Source organism: Xenopus laevis, chromosome 5L, assembly GCF_017654675.1.
Source record: "Xenopus laevis strain J_2021 chromosome 5L, Xenopus_laevis_v10.1, whole genome shotgun sequence".
NCBI classification, from domain to species: domain Eukaryota; kingdom Metazoa; phylum Chordata; class Amphibia; order Anura; family Pipidae; genus Xenopus; species Xenopus laevis.
In genome coordinates, this window is record NC_054379.1 from 38,961,236 (window position 1) to 38,972,374 (window position 11,139).

Consider the following 11,139-nt stretch of genomic DNA (forward strand, 5'->3'; position numbering starts at 1 on the left):
TATACTCGAGTATATACGGGTTCTTCATATCTAGAGGTGACAAGGAGCAAAGCCCCTTTTAGATATGACCAGATCTGCTTATTCCAGTCAGTTGGATGGCCATATGGGATAATGGTAAAAATTTTCATGACCCAGTAAAGGGTATTAAGATAATGATGGTTGATATATAAATATTCTTATATAAAGTTACAAGGTGCCAATCATTGTTAAAACTTAAAATTTATGGGCGTATCCATCAAAACTGAAATACATATTTTAAAAAACAAAGAAACACAAAAAGATTGTTTCCCAAATATCATAATTTCAATCTGGATTAATGGAACTACAAACAAGAATTGTATTGTATGTTATCAGTCTAACTAACTATCAGCAAGTTAATGAATAATAAAATGTGAGGTTGACCCTGCCATAAGGTACATTAGAAAGACCATCTTATCAGCAGATATCCTTTCACCAATCAGTGTTGGTATGCCCCAGCAACTGCAAAATAATGTCTGTCCACTGAGTAGTGAATACAGTATCAAGATCGAGAATCAGGATCAAGGATGAGAAGGTATTCTAGGAAGACAGATAAGTATTACCTCTGGTTGAAATAACTAATGCATGCAGCACTAGATTAAAGACTACTGAAAGATTGTATGCAGACCCAGATTTGTGGAAAGGCCACCACGGACACCTAGGGCAGCAGAATTTTAGGGGGCGACATGCTGCCCAGCCACACCCACATTGCTTCCGAAACACTGGGGATGCGCAGGAGATATAATCGTTTTTAAATTTTACTGTGCACTAATCCCCATTGATCCGGTCCCGATGATGAAAATTTGTGCAAATAAGGGGATGGGGGTGCCGAAAGGCGGCGGGCCTAGGGGTGCCCACTATGTAAATCTGGCCCTGATCGTATGCTGAATATAATTCTTTGAAAGGGGAAGAAACTGTTCATTTGTAAATGTTCATCCTGTCACCGATGCTTTAACGGTTAGTATGATGTTTAGAGTGATATTCTGAGACAATTTGCAATTGGCTTTCATTTTTTTATTATTTGAGGTTTTTTTTTTTTTGCCTTTTATTAAACAGCTTTCAAGCTTGTATTTTCAGAAATCTGATTGCACGGTCATAATTTACCCTAGCAACTATGCACTGAGACGTTGGAATATGAATAGGAGAGGGCCTGAGTAGAAAGATGAATAATAATAAGTAACAGTAAAAATAAATGTGTAGCCTTACAGAGCACTTGTTTTTAGACCGGGTCAGTGACCCCCGTTTCAAGGCTCGAAAGAGTCAGAAGAAAAAGACAAATAATTAAAATAATGAAGACCAATTGAAAAGTTGATTATAATTGGCTATTCTATAATATACCAAAAGTTAACTCAAAGGTGAACCACCCCTTTAAGACTCGCATGTAGTTAACTTAATAAAGCCATTCTCCTTTGGTATAAATGATATCATGTTAGTACAATGATAAAGGTTTGCGGCCATCACAGGTATGGTATGAGTAGATGGGGTTTGTGCAAATCTTTGAACACAGACAGGGCTCATCTTATCCTGTATGAATGAGGGCAGAATGGTGGGTCAGGAAGGGGCAGAAATCGATAGACTTGCGCCTGCCCCGCCCCTTTTGTGACATCACTACGGTGCGGGTCAGGCGCAGGTATAGAAATAGAGGGGCAGCATCAGGCCGGGCCAGGTGTGGATTGGGAGGGGGCGGGTTAGGGGCGGGTGGGGGTCTAGACATTCTCAACCCGTACATCACTAGCAGTGAGATGGATAATTGAGCTTTTAAAACTCATCATGCAAATCATAAAGCAAATACTCCATGTTAGAACAACCCCTAAGATTATCTTCTCAACAGCTCCTCAGAGCACAATGAGCATGTGCGGGTTACTAAACCTTAGAAAATCCAAGATGAGAAACTCCTGTGACAACATTGAAGGACTGGGTCATTACTACTATACAGATGCTGAACCTCAAGGTTGGTTCAATAAGTATATAAGATATGGCATTTCCAGCCACATTTATTTTTAGGGTTTAGTTCTCCTTTAATGAAGTTAATTTTAAATCTGGCACTTGGATAATGCTAATAATTAGGGTAATTATCAAACAAAACCACAACTGGCATTGCAATGTCTTAGTTTATTTCTATATTTTTTCCTAATTTGTAAGGAACATTAAAACAAGCAAGCATTGCAATTTTGGTATAACGTGTTGGAAAATGTGAACCATCCATAACAGACATTAATAAATGTATGCATTTTATGTTATTTTCTAAATAAATATAGACACAGCTACATTATTTAATCATTTTTATATTTATTGGGGATATTCTTCCCTTACAGCAACTGCTCAATATCGAATATGATAAAGATATATTTATTATCTACAAATCTCTCAACATTACAGCCAGAATACTGAAATCAATTAAACCAGTTAAACGATTTGTCTTTTAGATCCAGATTAAACCAGCTCTGCTTTACATAGGACGCCTGCCAAGAGTTTCTAGGATGAAATGAATTCATCCTCCATTTCAGCAGGGAAGACAGAGCCTCAAGCAAAAGAAGGAATCCTGTTTAGAAATTGATAATAAACATGTTTGCTTTAATATTTTCCATTTTATCACCAGTTGACTTGAGTTTTGAGAATGCAACACTTTGAGATCAACCGCGGGCTTCGCAGCAGAAGAGAAATGTCTGATGGGGTTATGCGTCAAGCTTGAAGGAAAATGGAAACTGTTTTCTGGAGGGTTTATCTTCCACTGTACATTTAAATGGCAGCTGCCATATTGCCAGTCCTAGTATGAGGCATTCTCCAAAGGTAGCAACACCCCTATTGGAAAAATATATATTTAGAAACAGACCTAGGAAAAGGCAGCAAGAAGTGTCCAAGACTTTCTTATCTGCGTGCAGACTACAAAAGAACCACTCAGCTTGGCTGCGGCTTAAAGGAGAACTAAACCCTAAACATGAATGTGGCTAAAAATGCCATGTTTTATATACTGAACTTATTGCACCAGCCTAAAGTTTCAGCATCTCAATAGCAGCAATGATCCAGGACTTCAAACTTGTCACAGGGGGTCACCATCTTGGAAAGTGTCTGTGACACTCACATGCTCAGTGGGCTCTGAGCAGCTGTTAAGAAGCTAAGTTTAGGGGTTGTCACTAATTATCCAGCAGAAAATGAGGTTTGTCTGTAATATAATCTGATGCTACAGGGCTGATTATTAAATTCTGATGCTTATTGCACTGTTTTCTGTGCTGCCATGTTGTAATTATCTGTATTAATTACTAATCAGCCTTATATTGTGACATTTCTATTCTATGTGTACTGTATATTGTGAGTGGGTCCCTAAGCTCAGTAAGTGACAGCAGCACAGAGCATGTGCAGTGAATCAGCAGAAAAGAACATGGGGAGCTACTGGGGCATCTTTGGAGACACAGATCTTTACTGCTAAACAGCTGTGGTTGCTTTAGGCTGGTACAGAAGCCCAAAACATAATGTAAAACATTTCTACCTACTTCTTTAGTTTAACTTTCCTTGTCCTTTGAAGTGACCCCAAAATGCTTACTTTTCAGTAGGCGGAATTACCAAGGGTATGACTGCACCAGGGCCCACACCCCCTTTGGGCCCACCAGTGGTTCACACGAGAGCGAATCAGGCCCCTTGTGGGGTAGTAACGTAACTGTTACTTTTCTTTTCCTGCCACCATACATCTTTCCGCTCTGGTAGATGGGTAAAGAAAAAAATCATTAAAAAAAAAGAAACATATCATAAAGCTATTCATTTCTTCCTATCACAATAATGCTCATGAGCTCCTGTTTTTTAGAAAAAGGGATGCAGCAACCCAAGCAATGGTTTTCATTTCCCTGCAAATATAATAGACTGTTCTTTTGGAAAACATGATGCTTTCATATATCACCTAAGCTATGGACAGCAAAGATTATTTGCAGAATGTAAATACATAAAAGCATAATGTTATCATCAGCTTGGCATCAAAGAAACAATAATTTGTTAATACATTATTTTCTTGTCTGTCAGATTAAAGCTATGGCCATATGGCTTCTTGTAATGGGCCTTTACGCCTTGTGTTGCCTTTATTGGGTATTTATTGAGAGTCTTTTATTAGCTGGTAATTCTAAGCACTCTATATCGACAACATGAAATTAAGTACTGATCTCTGACTATATTTAATCCTCAAACAACCTATATGTGTGAGTCATGCAGCATAATTGCTTTTCTGTATTAAAACTGATATCCTGTTGTGTATTTGACAGATGGACATTTGTGTACATTATGTACCATTCTATTCCATCCTTCTAAGAGTTTAATTAAGACTTATGTCTATGGAAAACATTTTGTACTATGGTACCCTTCATCCCATATGGTTAATGCAAAACTGTTTTCATTATGTAGGCATGAACCAGATGTTTCTCTTAGAAATGATATATATGCTCATATAGCACAGTGTCTGTGTCCTTTTGCCTTACACTTTAGCAGGCCATTTCTATCAGGCAACTTTGCTAATATATTTGTAAAGATAATGTATACATTTTTTTGTTTATTCACATTGTGACATTGTTTCAGCCCTCTAGCAACCATTATTTTTTTCCTGAAATACAGATTAAAGGGGTTGTTCATCTTTGAATGTTTAGTATGATGTAGGGATTGACATTCTAAAGACAATTTGTAATCGGTTTTTATATATTATTATTTGGATTTTTATTCAGAAACTCTACAGTTTGCCGTTTCAGCAATCTGGTTGCTAGGTTCCAAATTAGGAGCCTTACAGAACATTTGTTTTTAAGATGAGGTCAGTGACCCCCATTTGAAAGCTAGAAAGAGTCAGAAGAAAAGGGCAAATAATTAAAAAAAACTATAAAAATATAAATAATGAAGTTCAATTGAAAATTAGAATGATCCATTGTATAACATACTAAAAGCAAACTTAAATGTGAGCCACACCTTTAACTCTTTAAATTTCCCATTTTGTTTGTTGTGTTCGTATATTTATCAAAAGGTACTTTCCTCTATAAAATATTGTGTTCTCCTTTATGCTATCTTTTCACTCCAAATGCTGTGATAGATCTGGCAACTCTGCAACATCAATCTGTTGTGCCAATATAGAAAACTCAGTTTGGCCAAATATTATTCGAGATCAGAGAGTTCAACAGGGAATTATAATACATGGTAGAGAGGGAGCAGTGAGGTTAAAATGAATTGTGAACATGGGAGTGGAGGATAAATGTACCTGGAGGATGAGGGTGTGGTAACATTAACATGAACTGAAGTAAGGAATGGAGTAATGGAATTAAAAAAAACTGACGTGGGGAGAATGCTGTAATTAAATAACTACAGGTAGAAAGAAATTAGTGCAGTTAAAATTATCTGAGGGCAGGGAAGCAATTGTAAAATTAAAATTAATTGGTGATAATTACGCAATGATTGTGTTAAATTTAAATAGTGGCAGGATGGTCAAAATTGTGTGGAAATTTTCTCAGGAATACATATAAACATGAACAAAAGCCCAGGCCTGGATTTGTGGAAAGGCCAAGAAGGCCTGGGTCTAGGGTGGCAGGAATTTAGGGGGCGGCATTCTGCCCAAACACAGCCACATTGGTTCAGAAAGCACTGGGGATGCACAGGTGAAACAATAGTTTATAAAATTGTCCATGTTCCAATCCCCAATGCTCTGGACCAGATAAAAATTTGCACATGTGCAGAAATGAAGGGGGGCGCCCACAATGTAAATCCAGCCCTGAAAACGCCTAGTTGTAAAACTCAGTAGGTACGTCCGGAGTAGAACAATGGGGCCAAGGTACCCTAAAGTGTGGAAATTTAGAACCCTTCATTGTTAATATTAATGGGGATAAAATGATCACAGGTCAGGGAGTTCACGACTAAAATGAACAAGGGGCAAGGAGGGAGTGTTGAGGTTATAATGAACTGTAGTTAAGGGAGGTGTGGTTGGCATAAGCAAGTGGTAGTTTAAAATGAATTGAGGGAAGATATTGGGCCACGGGTTTACAATGAACTCAATGGAACTCAGATGGAATCTGACCTGTTTAGCCGATAATTTGCGAAACAGCGAAAATTCGGCAAAATGCATTGAACACGCAAGGTGTTGCGTCAATTTATTTCTTTGTCTCGCGAAAATTTTTTTCATCCATTAGAGTCTATGGGCGTCATTTTAGAGTCAAAAAAATTTAGTTCATCACTATTTACAACTTGTATTCAGCAATGGATCAATATTACATACAATAGAATATACATACCACCAGTGTTCACAGTGCAAATTAGCAAATATGTTAAAGCAGACATGTTGTGCAAAAAAGGTAACAAACCCCAACATACACAAATTTCTTTTGTTTTTTTATTAAAATCTTTAACTGAGCCTGTTGAGTGTGGTACTTTTTGTTGCTCGGGGGTAGAACAAGGGAGCCCAGGTGCCCTTAAATGTAAGCATTTGGAATTTTTGAATATAAATATTAATTGGGATAAAATAATCACAGGTCAGGGGGTTATGCAGTTAAAATTAACAAGGGACAAGTATAAGTGTTGACTGAGGTTATTATTAACTGAAATTAAAGCAGGAGTGGTTGAGATAAAAATGACTGTGAGCAGTTTAAACAATGTTGAAATACAATGAGCCAAGGGTGGGGAGAAAGTGCTGGTTTATAATGAATTGAGGGATGATACAGGGCAATGGGTTTACAATGAACTGATAGATGGATAAAGATGGATATAAGTGGCAGGACTAAATTGAATTTGAGGAGTGGTGGGTTGAGTCTAAATGTATTAAGGGTGGTGAGGGAGTTGTGGTGTTTAACCTTGGGCAGAGAGGTACAGATGGGTTTCCCATTTAGGAAAGAGATTGGTGGGTAGGAACAAAAGATTTTTATTTTGTTCAGAATCTCTGTTCCATGCAAACAGGGAAGAGACAGGACAGTAGCCATGCTGTAACAAATTATCAGTAGGAATATATTGTTTAAAAACTGTGCCTTCTACACCATACGAATTGTTCATTTCAAGGTGAACAACCCCCTTTAAATCTATAAATATGTTTCTGCACATGTCTGTTTGTTTGTTTGTTCCAGGCATAAAAAGGATATTCCAGCAGCACTCAGAAATTGTGAAAGTAAAGTAGTTTATTTGTGCCACAAATCAGATGACATTTTGGGCTTGATAAAGTGCTGGCGAAGCCTGAAATTTAGACTGGTTTTACCATTTCAGAGTGCTGCTGAAGTATCCTTCTTCTGAGTGATGCATCCTGTACAGATGGGTTTACAGCTAGCACCTGACACTTCAAAGAGTGTAAAATAAGCGTTGAAAGGGATACTGTCATGGGAAAACATTTCTTTACAAAATGCATTCGCCAAAATGCATTAAAGTCTATGGGCGACAACATTTTTGTTCACATGCAAGGCAGTGCATCAAATTATTTTTTTTGTCTCTCAACAATTATTTTCACCCATTTGAGTCTATGGGCGGCATTTTCAATGGGAAAAAAAAATCACTCATCATTATTTAAAACTTGTATTCAGCAATGGATCAATATTACAAACAATAGGATATCCATACCACCAGTGTTCACAGTGCAAATTAGCAAATATGTTAAAGCAGACAAGTTGTGCAAAAAAGGTAACAAACCCCAACATACACAAATTTCTTTTGTTTGTTTATTAAAATCAGTTACTTTAACTGAGCCTGTTGAGTGTGGTACTTTTTGTTGCTATATATATATATATATATATATATATATATATATATATATATATATACATGTCTGTACATGATAATGTGGCATAGGACATCTCTATTACAGAAGGAAAATATATAGTAGCCTTAGATTGTTTATTTTCCTCCTAGACCCCTGTTATTTTTCTGAAAAACCAGTAGGTACATTGGGGGTAGAACAACGAAGCCAAGGTGCCCTAAAATGTAAGCATTTGGAATTTTTGAATATAAATATTAGTTGGGATAAAATAATCACAGGTCAGGGGGTTATGCAATTAAAACTGAGATTAATTGTAACTGAAATTAAAGGAGTGGTTGGGATAAAAATGACTGTGAGCAGTTGAAACAATGTTGGGATACAATGAGCCAAGGGTGTGGAGAAAGTGTTGGTTTATAATGGATTGAGGGATGATACAGGGCAATGGGTTTACAATTAACTGAATAGATGGATAAAGATGGATATAAGTGGCAGGACTAAATTGAATTTGAGGAGTGGTTGGTTGAGTCTAAATGTATTAAGGGTGGTGAGGGAGTTGTGGTGTTTAACCTTGGGCAGAGAGGTACAGATAGGTTTCCCATTTAGGAAAGAGATTGGTGGGTAGGAACAAAAGATTTTTATTTTGTTCAGAATCTCTGTTTCATACAAGCAGGGAAGAGACAGGACAGTAGCCATGCTGTAACAAATTATCCGTAGGAATATATTGTTTATAAATTGAGCCTTTTACACCATACTAATTGTTCATTTCAAGGTCAACAACCCTTTAAATCTATAAATATGTTCTGCACACGCCTGTTTGTTTGTTTCAGGCATAAGAAGGATATTCCAGCAGCACTTGGAAATTATGAAAGTAAAGCAGTTTTTTTGTGCCACAAACCAGATGACAGTTTGGGCTTGATAAAGTGTTGGTGAAGCCTGAAATGTCACCTGGTTTTACCATTTCAGAATGCTGCTGGATTATCCTTCTTCTGAGTGATGCATCCTGTACAGATGGGTTTACAGCTAGCACTTGACACTTTAGAGCATAAAATGTGTTTAAAGGGATACTGTCATGGGAAACCATTTCTTTACAAAATGGCTTTGATAATAGCACTCCTTCAGCAGAATCCTGCATTGAAATCTGTTTTTCAAAAGAGCAAACAGATTTTCTAATATTTAATTTTGAAATCTGACATAGGGCTAGCCATCTTGTTAGTTCCCCAGGAGCCCCCAGTCAAGTGACCTGTACTCTGATAAACTTCAGTCACTCTTTACTACTCTTCCCCCCCCCCCCAGCAGCCTATAAGCAGAACAATGGAAGGTAACCAGATAACTGCTCCCTGACACCTGCATTACTAAAAATAATACCATGCCCCATTGGGTGGTAGATATGAGAACAGCAATCAATAGTAAATCCAAGTCTGTGACTACTTCAGTTACACTGAGTAAGAGAAACAATAGCCTGTCCGAAAGTAGCTCCACCTGAGATGGATGCCAACACGCTAATATTACAACTAAAAAAATATACATTTCTTGGTTCAAGAATGCAAGTTTAAATCATAGAATGATTTTACGTTTAATGTACACAGTGTAATTTAGTAATAAAAAATATATAAATATTCCTTTAAGTGTAGCACAGCCACCTTCTGTAGTTATACTTTTTTTGCTACTTTTTATTTGTTTTGGGGTTACCAGTACCCACTGAATAGACTGAGAATGTGATAAGGGACATTTCTATAACAGAAGGAAGATATTTAGTTTGACTTTTTTTGTTGCCTTTAATGTGGCCTTATAGGGTGTTTGTTTTTCTTTGGGCTCTGTTATTGTTTTTCTGAAAACTCAGTAGGTACAACTGGGGTAGACAATGGAGCCAATGTGCCCTAAAGTGTGAGCACTTTGAATATAAATATTAATGGGGATACAATTATCACAGGTCAGGGAGTTATGCAATTAACATTAACAAGGGGCAAGGAGGGAGTGTTGAGGTTAATATTAACTGTAATTAAGGGAGGAGTGGTTGGGATAAAACTGGCTGTGAGCAGGCAGAATGATTTCAGGATAAAATGAGCTGAGGGTGGGGAGCAGGTGCTAGTTTAAAATAGATTGACGGAAGAGACAGGGCAATGGGTTTGCAATTAACTAATTAGATGGACAACATACTTATTTTGAAATGATAAGGGCAGGGAGCAAGTGGCAGGAATAAATTGAATTTGAGGAGGGGTGGGCTGAGGTTAAATGTATTAAGGAATGGTGAGGGAGTTGTGGTGCTTCTGGGACCCAAGTAAAGATACAGTAGGTAACCCATTTAGTAAAGAGATTGGTGGGTAGAAACAGAAGATGTGGATTTTGTACAGAATTCTTGTTTCATGCAAACAGGGCAGAGACAGGATAGAAGCCACTCTGTTACAACTTATCAGAAAGAATGGTGCCTTGTACACCATGCTAATTGTTCATTTTAAGGTGAACGACCCCCTTTAAATCTATAATTATGTGTTTGTACATGATTGTTTGTTGATTTCAGGCATAATAAAAATGCTTCAGCAGCATAAATTGTGAAAGTAAAGTGGTTTATTCGTGCCACAAACCAGGTGACATTTCAAGCCTTTCATAAAGGGCTGGTGAAGCCCGAACGAAACATCTCCTGGTTTGTGCCACATATAATCCACTTTACTTTCAACATTTTGTAATACTGGAGTATTTTTCTTATGAATGATTCATCCTGTACTTCAAGGAGCGGAATACATGTTTAATGGGCAGATTTATCAAAGGTTGAATTTCAAATTTAGGTGAATTTTTATTTTACTAATAAATTGGAATATACTCACAACTCGAATGGGAGGTTATTTAAGAAAACATTTGAAAGTCGATCGAATAGTCCCAACCCAGAAATTTGAATTGAATTCGAATCGAGTTTTCCCACCGAATACAATTTATATGTCAGGAAGGCAATTAACATATTCAAAAGGTTCAATGGACCTCTGCCATGACTTGTAAATTAACTTGGCAGGTTTTAGGGGGCGAATATTTGAATTAGAACTGTTTCCATGGTCAAGGTGTGATAAATCTCACATTTCAAATTTACATTCGAATTGGGGGATTAAAATCCCTCACGGCACGGATTAAAATTTGAATGTGTAAATTTTGACACAAAAAAAATTTGAAAATTCTAATTTACTATTTGACCCTTAATTTAATCTGCCCTGTGTAACACAGATACCTTTTATAGTTCAGTTGTGTTTGCTTCAGGGTTACCATCTGCATAGACTGATAATGCGGTTCTGGAGATTTCTATCACAAAATATATTTTGTCTGACTTTTAGTAGTTCTAGGTTGTTCGTTTTCCTTCTGGAGGTTTTTGTAAAGACACAGAAGGACAATGGTGTAAGACATATTTGATCAGTAAAGGATCTTGCAGCACCAGAAGAATATCATGAAAG

General features: G+C 37.1%; 1 long non-coding RNA gene across 1 annotated transcript; it reads left to right on the forward strand.

The window, feature by feature from the left end:
• Positions 1 to 464: 464 nt before the first annotated feature.
• LOC121393522 lies at positions 465 to 2,596 on the forward strand. Its single transcript, XR_005961135.1, has 3 exons — positions 465 to 553; positions 1,850 to 1,969; positions 2,445 to 2,596. It is a non-coding gene; the product is annotated as an uncharacterized LOC121393522 (long non-coding RNA).
• Positions 2,597 to 11,139: the final 8,543 nt, after the last annotated feature.